Below are 9,982 nucleotides of genomic sequence, written 5' to 3' on the forward strand. Positions count from 1 at the left end.
ACTGTATATTTCTTTTAAATATCATCATATGCTACACCAGTTAATGAAGAGGGGGGAATCAATCCACAGCTGCCTATCTTAAATGCTGTTCCAAGATGCCTTGCATAACTAGCTTCCGTTTGTGGTCGATTATACAATAAATAGCCTCACCCTTTAAAATTGCCTAGCAAATCTCCTATCTTCTCCTAAGAGCACTGAGTTAATATGCACAACATTCTGAAATTGCAGTAAATGGGCAGATTCCCCATCCTCTTCACAAAGAGACATCCTATTCTTTTTCCAAGCGTGAAAAGAACCTCTACCCACTAACTGTAATCCTGGAGAATCCTCAAATCTATACTATTCTATGTATTTCAATAAATACATAGAATACTAAAAATAAGAACAGGCAATTGCATATTTCCCTGGAACAGGTAGTCCTTGACTTACAAATGTAATTCAGTCCAAAATTGGTCACACAAATCATGCCAATCATTAAGCAGAACATCACATGATGTTTGACCCAGTTTTTGCAATAGTTGCAAAGCAACCACTGTGGTCATAAAGCAAACAGTGTGGTCATTAAACCTACCATTTGCAATAGGCATTTTTTTTGCAGGAAATTAAGTATTCCAGGTTTTTTGGGCGGTGGGGGGTCACCATCTTAAATGATGGTCACATCTGTGCCATACTGCAAATGGCCATAAATACAGACAAGCGCCTAAAATGTGATCATGCTATTGTGAAGGAGTGGGTGAACATCAGAATTTTGAATCCAGGTTGCAATTACATTTTTGGCATCAGTTGTAACTTTGGACAGTGATTGATCATTAAACGTGGACTACCTATACCCTAGAATAAAATTGTCAAACCCCTTTCCTACATAACCATCAGGTTTTTTTTTTAAATGCCTTTAAAATTCTGCATTTCACACATCCGCAGGGATAGTAGAATAATGATGAAGAATTCAAGCAGGCAGGGGAGGCATCTCTCTCTCTTTATGTTCCTGTCCACCATGCTACCCTTGGGAAAATACAGGCATGAACTCCAGTGATTGTAACTGAAGATGTTTCTTTGCAAGAGAAAAGCTTCCAGTGCCTCTTTCCACTGGGATTTTGGCTTCTTTCTCACAACTGTTAAAGCAGTTAGTTAAGGATAGCCTTTGAAAGATTCACAGTAGTTTGGAAGGGTAATAAAAACTGCTCCCCCTACTTGTACTCTTCTGCCTTTTTAACTCCCACTCCTCCCTGCTTCCTAAAATCTGAAACAAATTATACACAAGGGGATGTAACATATCCTTGAAACTAGACACCCACACTCAACAGCCCCAGATTCAACCAGATCTCATACACCAACTCCAAAATAAAATATGAATGGTGGAGAGGAGGCAGCCCATTACGTCATCCGGACAGAAATATTCTGTTGCTTGCAAATCTTTAAACTGACATCTCTTCTGAAGTCAGTTCTGATATTTTTTATCTGTCCCACAGAACAATCTATTGGTAATGCTCAGGCTCTAAATTTCAAGTACCCTCTAGAGAAGCCTTCTAGAATTCTTCATCTTTATACATCTCAGAATACTTTTATTTTTACTAATAATATAATGGGGTTTCAGGGCTTTATAGACATGAATCAAAGTATATGTCTGGGTTCTATTAAATATCCTAACATAAAGGGGAAAACAAGCTGAATACTTAAAGCATTATTTCTTTGATTGGTCATGGGGGGAAAGAAACATTGACAACTAGAAAACATATGCCAATGAGTGAGATTTACATAATTGAACACAAGTTGTAGAATTCAGTATTATGAACTTAAATAATTTGCACTGGGAATTAAGGAGGTTTTTAAATCTTCTACTTTTTTTTCCAGGTACCCCATTTTTAACCATTGTCTGATCTAGATTAAACAGCAATCAATCCTTGTCAAAAATTAAAGTAGAAAAGGAAAATTTGGGGCATCAGATGGATTTAGCAATTCTAATTTCAATAGCTTTCTGGGTGGGTTTTTAAAAATATACTCCTTCTCAAGCGTCTTGGGCTACAATCTAACATAGATTGAACATAGATTTTGAATTTGTATGTCTAATCTAAAACTAAATTAACATTTATTGGAGAGTAAGTTCCATACATATCAACATATTTTATTTCTGACAAATGAACAGGCTAATATAGTCAGCTTTTTCCCTAGATTATGACCTTCCCTTTTATCAATGATTCAAGTACTTTTGACAAGGATACTCAAATATAATTAACTTTAATTCTTGTTGAGTACTGGATGAGCCTCAGATTGTTCTGCCTCAGAAGACGGAGCTAGCAGCAGCATCTGGATGTAAATATTACCTACTTAGATGTGTTTGGTTTTGGTGCCTTGAGCACTACCTGGGCTAGTCCCTGCACTTTTCTTGCCAAGATTTCAGAAGTAGTTTGCCCTTGCCTGCTTCCTATAGCTGAGAAAGAGTGACTGACCTAAAATCACAGCTGATTTTTACACCTGAGGCAGAACTAGACTTCAGAGTCTCTTGATTTCAAGCTTGACAAACTAACCACAGCACAAAACTGGCTCTTTAAACGGAAGCTGAGACTTTCATATTGTTAATTTAGAGAATTAACCTGTGCTCTCTGGAATTGAATTAATTTTTTTAAAACATTCTCTGGCTTCTGCTCTATTCATTTAGCAGTACACATATTAATCATCCAACTAATACCACGCCCAAACTACCCAAAGCCAAGCATTTGGCATAAATCATTAAGTCATTACCACATGAAGGGAAGAAATAGCTTTATGTTGTACTAAGGGAATTAAAGAAGGGAAAAAACTGGATTGTATTAAATCGCCTAACCAAACTGGCACAATTCACCAATACTTTGCTGGATCTGAGCCAAGAGCTGACACTCCAAAGAGGAAGCAGGCACACGGCATCTTTTTAAGTGCCAAGATAAAATGCTCTGTCAACAGTTCCACTTCTATATTACACAGACACACACATACACACACACCCCTAAAGATAAGTGATAATAAAATAAGTGATAATAAAAAATAAATACAAATAATATATACTGTACACATAAAATAAACATATAGTGACTCCTGCTTTGGTACAAAACCAGACAATCAGCAGGCTATTATTTTGGATCCATCACTATGCATACAAAAAATAGGGATACACTCAGACACACGAGCAGAGGCATCCGCACACTTTAAGAGCGGACGGAAAATCCGACTTCGCTCGCAAAACTGTTTAAAAACTCATTTAAATGAAGGGAAAGGAGAATCTACACATCTGACGAAGACGGGTTTCCAGGCTTAGGGCGCCCTCTCTCGTACAACCCCTTCGCAAAGACCAAACAAAACCAAGGAAGAAAAACGCGGAGAATACTTGAAATTTTTCTCCCAGCTACTTTTCTCCTGGAACTCGTACCCCAACACTAGATTTTGTTTTTTTAATGCTTCTGCTTTCCGTTGCAAATTTTATGACTGATCTTTCTTTGGGAAACGGGGAAGGCATCGTTGTGGTTTCGCCCCGTCGCTCGAACAAAAAAGCTGGTTGATCAAAGCTAGACCAACGCATTTTGGAGGCAATAAAAAAGCACGCCAATAAACATAACATGGCACAACACCCAAAGTCAAATGCAGTGAACGTGCTATACTTTGCTCCGAGCAAGCCAAAGGACTGGGCATCACGAGAAATTTACATATAAGGAGCTGTTGCACAGCCCAGGAAATTGGGGGGGGGGGGGAGAAGAACCGGCACGAGAGAAAAGAGAAAGAAACTCCTTAGGAAATTACAGCACGGAAAGAAGAAAATTGTACTGCAATTCTGCATTGCGCAAATTTGCAGTGAGACGCCTAGAATCCCTAGGGAGATGGGCGGCATACAAATCAAATAAATAGCTTTTGCAGGATTTACAGGAAAATAATAACTCACACACACACAAACAAACACAGAAAGATCAAAAGAATAAAACCAAGCAGAGGAAAATGACATCACATCTGAACTCTCCGTCTCTGGAAATGAATTAATCCAGAGCTTCTGTAGGAAATTACAGGCAATCGCCAAAGGAGAATTTTGGCAGCCCCAGCGGGAGAAAGCGACCCATCCTGGGCAGGCTTCTCAAAAACCAAACCGGCAAAGCGGCTGTGGGAGAAAACAACCCTCACAAAGGAAGATTCCCGCCTTTATTCTCGCTACCCGTTCCTGATATAGTCCGCGGCTCTTTGAAGGATGGGGGGGGAGTCAAGCCAATAAAACGCCTTATGAATCCCCGGGTATTGTTCCATCCGAATGCGCTCCCCAAAACAAGGCACCAGCATGCACTTGGCGCATCTAAGCATGGATTCCCAAGCGTTTTAGAACAATCGACCGCAGAAGAACCCGGCGGGCAAAATCTTTCTCACGCGTAGGCTGCTCGGACCGCGCGCGCCAAACGGTGCGCAAGGCGCGCGTGGGTGTCGCGTCCACAAACACCCTGGCAGGCTTTGCTTTGGGGTTGCCCAGAAAGGGCTTTGACCAGCGGACGGAGAGACGGGATTCCCCCGACTCCGCCGGGCGCACAAGACAGACCTTTGATGGGACTAAGCCAGGGATGGCGGCAGCTGTCCAAGGAGGAGCCCTGCAGCTACCCGCTTTTGGAGAGGCCGGGAACCAGGAGCACTCCAAGCACCTTGGGCTAAGGCGCGGCTAGTAGTAGCAGCAGTAGCAGCGGCGGCTGCGGTTGAGAGGAGCCGCCTCGGCTCGGTCCGCCTAGCTAGGCTTTGCGGGCTGCGGATGGGGTCGCTCCGTCAGGGAAGCCTTGCCTTCAGCAAGTGGGAAGAGCCTCTCCCCAATCTTGCTACTTAATAGAGGGCCGTTCCCAAGTCTCCGCGGTTACGAAACGGCGGGAAAAGGTGGACCGGTGCCATGGGATGATCTATGACTGCGCTCTGCTCTTCGCTCCTCTCCAGCGGGGCTGAGGGAAGCGCCGGTCCTCGCCTTCTGGAAAGTTGCGCATACCTCTCCGCATTCCTGAGGCATGAGAAGGCCCGCGCGAGCGCAGGAATTGCCTGGCCCGCCACGGAAGGTCGAGCTGGCGGAGGGGGGAGAGGAATGAGCGCGGGGGGGGGGAGAGGGCGGCGAGGGGGCAGCGTCTAGCCTGCCAACAACACACGTAGCCCTCTGGCTTTTCTCTGCTCCCGAGCCAAGCAGCAGCCGGCGCGGCAGTCTTTTGGCCGAGACCGCTGCCAGACAGACAGGGAGTTCCGAGGCGAAGATCCTGAGTACGTTTCGATGGTACACGGGACGGCATGTTCCGTTGGGTTTCTGCTGAGGGAAACCTGGTTTTTTTTATTGGAGAACTACCTCAGAGAAAGAGAGCCTTCTCTGTGGTGGCCCCATTGTCTGGAATCAGCTATCCTGAGATCCACACTGCCCCCACCTTATTGGCTTTCCGGAAAACCGTAAAGACCTGGCTTTTCCGACAGGCCTGGGGCCATTGACTTGGGGGGCGGGGTTACAATTATTTAAATGTTTTTTATATTGACCCATGTTAATTGTTGTGAGCCGCCGAGTCCTTAAGGAGTTGGGCGGCATAGAAATTTTAATACATACATACTTGGGGAAGTGGCGCCTTTTAAGGCAAAAAAATAAAATAAAGAAAAACCTAGTTCGGGACCGTTTTCCGAAATCTAAACGCATAATCACGCGCGTAACACTGGAAACTTCCACGCCTTACTAGCTATTCGGAAATTAAAATCCAGAGATGGAAAAAAAGAACGACGAATATAACGTTAATATAACATTCCATCTTTGCATCGATACCGAAAAGAACCCCCAAATCGTAGCAAGGGATGGTAGAAATCTTTTAGCCTCCGGAAGTGAGGCGGCATATAAATCCAATTAATAAAACCCTTCGGAGAATAATTAAGCGCTTAGGAAACGTGGCTTTCCTCTTTCTCGGGATTTAATCTTCCCCTCCCTTCTCATCCTATTGTTCCCACTGCAATTTTTAGCCTCTCCCACCCTATTCCTTTATGTCTTAGGCGCAAAACTCCACTACACCCGTTTTTTCCAACTTTTTACTCGAGTACGGAATCTCCAAAAAACACCTGAGCTGAGATATGGGATCAAATCCTCAGGGGGGCTCGTTTTAAGGACGTGAGGTAGTGAGTAGAAAAAGCCGTAAGCATAGGGTTCTAACGGGAAGTAGGCCGTGAGGCGGTTCATTTTCCCGCCGCGTTTTTTTTTTCGTTACCACGTGGTTCGAAAAGGAATTGAGCGGGAAAAGCGAAGGGCGGCGCTTGAAAGACCAAAAGAACATTTTCCAGATTCCCTCTGTTCCCTCACGATTAGCACGATGGGTGCGTAGATTCACCGTTGGTTGCTAACACCCGCGAAGTTTACTTTTCCTGCAGCACGCCCACCAAAAAAAGACACCTCCCCCCAAAAGTCGGAATGTGACAGCAATCGATTCGGGAATTATATTAATTATAACAAACATGCTGAAAGAACCGGTTCTACTATCTTTACCTAAAGAAAGGCAAAACGTACAAAACTAACACAGGCTTAAGAATCCACGGCAGCGTTCAAAGCTGGGTGTATATGCGTTCATTTATTTAATTCGATTTCCTGTCAATGCATCCAGTACTGTCGCAACCATGAAGCAAGAAAAGTATCTTTTTCAATTTACTCACGTCCCATAGACGGTTAATTCTAGTGCTAACGCAAACACGGGTGGGGAAATACTAGGATCGGTTTCCCCCAAAGTACTAAGCAGCGACGGAGGACTAAGAAACGCCCAGCGATTGTATTTGAAAAGGACCCGGAGAGGACTAAGCCCTGGGAGGATCGCCTCCAACACCAATAAGGGGCCCTTGAAAAAGTCAAGACAGCGACGGGACACCTTGATGCAAAGATTCCGCTTTCTCAGTTTAACCCAAACTGCTAACTAGACTGCAACTTCCATAATTCCTAATCGTGATAAGGAGTTGTGGGAAGTTGCAGTTCCATGGACAGAGAAAGGCTGTACTGAGATGGCCTGGGAGTTTTGATGCTACAGCGTTTTGGCAATCTAATCTCATCTATCTATCTATCTATCTATCTATCTATCTTTATATGCCGCCCCATTCTTAGGACACAGGGCGGCTCACAACACAAAACAGATATAGATCAATATAAAAAATAATATCTCCTAACTTAGACGTCTAGGTTGGACTTCTTTATCTCGTCCTAAAATACAGCACAGCATCCTAGCAGCGAGCGAGGGTCATTGCGAAGGATTGTCACAAGGGCGTTTGGACGGATTCCAAAATAGGGAGGCACTCATACAACGAGTAGCACCAATTCACCACATTTTGAAGCAAGACAAAACACACGGCCAGTATCAAATCACAAATTTAAGATTTTTTTTAAAAAACCAACCAATTGTCCGGGATAGTATATGTACTTCTCTACCTCGGGCAGGGGGTTGAACCAGAAGACCTCTAAAGTCCTTTTCCCGCACTACACGATTCTATGAACACCCTTAAACAAACTGCAGGACTAAATTCCAGAACAAATCAATCAGCGGGTTAATCGCCAGCGCTTAATCCCCCAGGGAAAATATCAGATGTTCTGATTCCAATTCACGGTTACAGCACTTGGGGTTTGCCTGGTACCTTTCACGAGCAAATAGCTTCAAGCTTCAAGTTGCCAAGGTTGGGAAACACTGTGCTATCCCACCCAAATTGTAGGGAAAGAAGAAAGTGTCCACGTTCTCGGTTAGCCTGAAAGGAAGTCGCGGGGGGGGGATCAATAACGTCCGCCCCGGCGTACCGCCACTGTCCCTTGCCTCTTTTACCGACCGAGAGATCTGACCACTATCCCCTACCTCTGCTTCGCCCTACTCCCCACCCCTCCGGTCTATCAGCAGCGCATCCGACCTCCGCTCTTCTCCAGGAAGTCGGGCGACTCCTTCAGCCAGTGGTCCAAAGGCAGTGCGCTCCCCTACACATACACCCAGACCCCTCCCTTACCTGCTTGGAATGACAGAGCTTCAAGGTGCTCAGGGAAAATCAGCTTGTTCTTGATGTGGTCCTCGCTCCTTTAATCCGCCCAACACCCCAAGATATGAGATCCTTCCCCGAAGGCAAAAGATACCTTCAGTTAAACACACAGTGCTTAGGAAGGGGGCAGGAGAACAAAAGGGGGCATGTGGAGTGTTTTAAAAAAAGGTGTGTAAAACGGGGTGAGTGGAAATGGGGAGAGAAGAGGGGTAAAGAAAGAAAAACGCTTTTGGGTAGGGAAGCCTCGTCTCTTCACGAGTGGCCCAAGACTTTTTGTCTCCTGCCTAGACATTCACAGAAACCGACGTACATGGATGGCCCACACGCCCCTCCGAGTATTAGATCCCCGGCGCCGCTTCTTTGGCTGTCGGCGGTGGCAATCTGGAGATGGTCAGTCCCAGCCGCGCTCCTGCACCTTCCGAGCGATGGGTTTTATGAGCTTCGGCGTCAGAAGCAGCCCGCCCGCAAGAGAACAAAAGGTCCCAGCTTCCCGACACGGCTAGATCCAGGGAAGTCTCGGAGCTAAGCACGCGTTTTCTTGCTCGATTCTTCCCACCATTCAGAAGGGTTTCTTTTTAACCCTCCTCTGCGCGACCTTTCCACAAAAGAATTGGAGTAGGAGGGTGTAGGAAATGCGAACAAGGGTAATTTGTTGTCCAATAGCGCAACCTTGCGTTCGTTCATTTTTGTGCATTGAATTAGGATGGTGATGCTGAGGATGGTAATTATGATGAGGATTATGAGGATGAGAAGGAGGAGGAAGAGGAGGAAGAGGAGGAAGAGGAAGGAGGAGGACTGTGGCATAAACCAGTACAGTGGTCTCACTGGCTGCTGTGCCAAAAGACCTCAGCTGGCATTTGAAAACAATAAACTGACAAAATCACAGTGTGTCACTTGTAAAATGCCACTGTACTTGGATCTGCGGACATCATACAAAAATACATCACACAATTCTAGATGCTTGGGATAGGGATATTGTGATACAAAATCCAGCATATAAATCTCGTTTGCTGTGTATTACTATTTCTTATAACAACAACAACAACAATAATGCCTGGGATAAACATATATCCATTGTAAGATAAAATACAGGAAATAGTATAAGGGCAGACTAGATGGACCATGAGGTCTTTTTCTGCCATCAGTCTTCTATGTTTCTATAATAATAATAATAATTTGAAAATGTGTCACGAATACTATTGACTAGTAATAAGGGTTCATACGGGTTGCTGCCAGGGTCCTATGTATCAACCAAGTATCTTCTTAAAATATATGATGTTTCAAGTAGTGCAGTTTTTTGCAGTTCCACTGGTGTCATTGCAGGAAGTTGCAATTTCTTGATGCATTTTGTGAAATTCTTGGACATGGTACCAAGTGACATGATGACATTGGGTATCACTGTTACATGTTTCATCCATAGCTGTGTAGTTTTTTAAAAAAAATACTTTATTAATTTTTTCATTAAAAAAACATACAGACATACAAACATTTAAACACATAGTAGGGGTTACAATTACCCCTCTCTTTTCAGAAGTTAATTTTTAATAGAAAAAAAAGAATATATTCTTAAATCATTAAGTCAACATGTTAATCTAGATGAAAAGAAGAATATTTGTTTACACATTCTAATAAACATAAAGTTAAGTTAATAAAAGAGAAAGATTCTAAAGTCATTTTAACATATTCATACATTTCTCATAACATTTAATTTTCCTTTTTCTTTTTATCTATCCACTTATAAACTTTATTCCAAATAATATAAAATTCAGATTCTTCTTGGTAGTTTCAATGGCCAGGTCACGATATTTTGTCATTTTTTCCAGTTATTTTTCTTCGACTCTAGCATCTCCTGGTTCAGCAATATCAATAAACTGTACTCTTCGGCCCTGGACAACCATGATATCTGGCGTGTTGTGTTCCAAATGACGATCTGTCTGTATTTGAAAGTCCCACAAGATCTTCACCATCTCATTTTCAGTAACTT

The 9,982-nt window shown here is 43.5% G+C and overlaps 1 protein-coding gene across 2 annotated transcripts in view; it reads right to left on the bottom strand.

Moving 5' to 3' along the window:
- The window catches only part of COL12A1 (collagen type XII alpha 1 chain), a 154,113-nt gene extending 149,459 nt beyond the window's left edge, over positions 1-4,654 (bottom strand). For both annotated transcript variants that reach the window (XM_070733068.1, XM_070733069.1), the window contains exon 1: positions 4,544-4,654. The gene's annotated coding sequence lies outside the window, so the exon portion shown is untranslated. The remainder of the gene's footprint in view (positions 1-4,543) is intronic.
- Positions 4,655-9,982: the final 5,328 nt, after the last annotated feature.

The sequence above is a fragment of the Erythrolamprus reginae genome, chromosome 1 (assembly GCF_031021105.1).
Source record: "Erythrolamprus reginae isolate rEryReg1 chromosome 1, rEryReg1.hap1, whole genome shotgun sequence".
Lineage (NCBI taxonomy): Eukaryota > Metazoa > Chordata > Lepidosauria > Squamata > Dipsadidae > Erythrolamprus > Erythrolamprus reginae.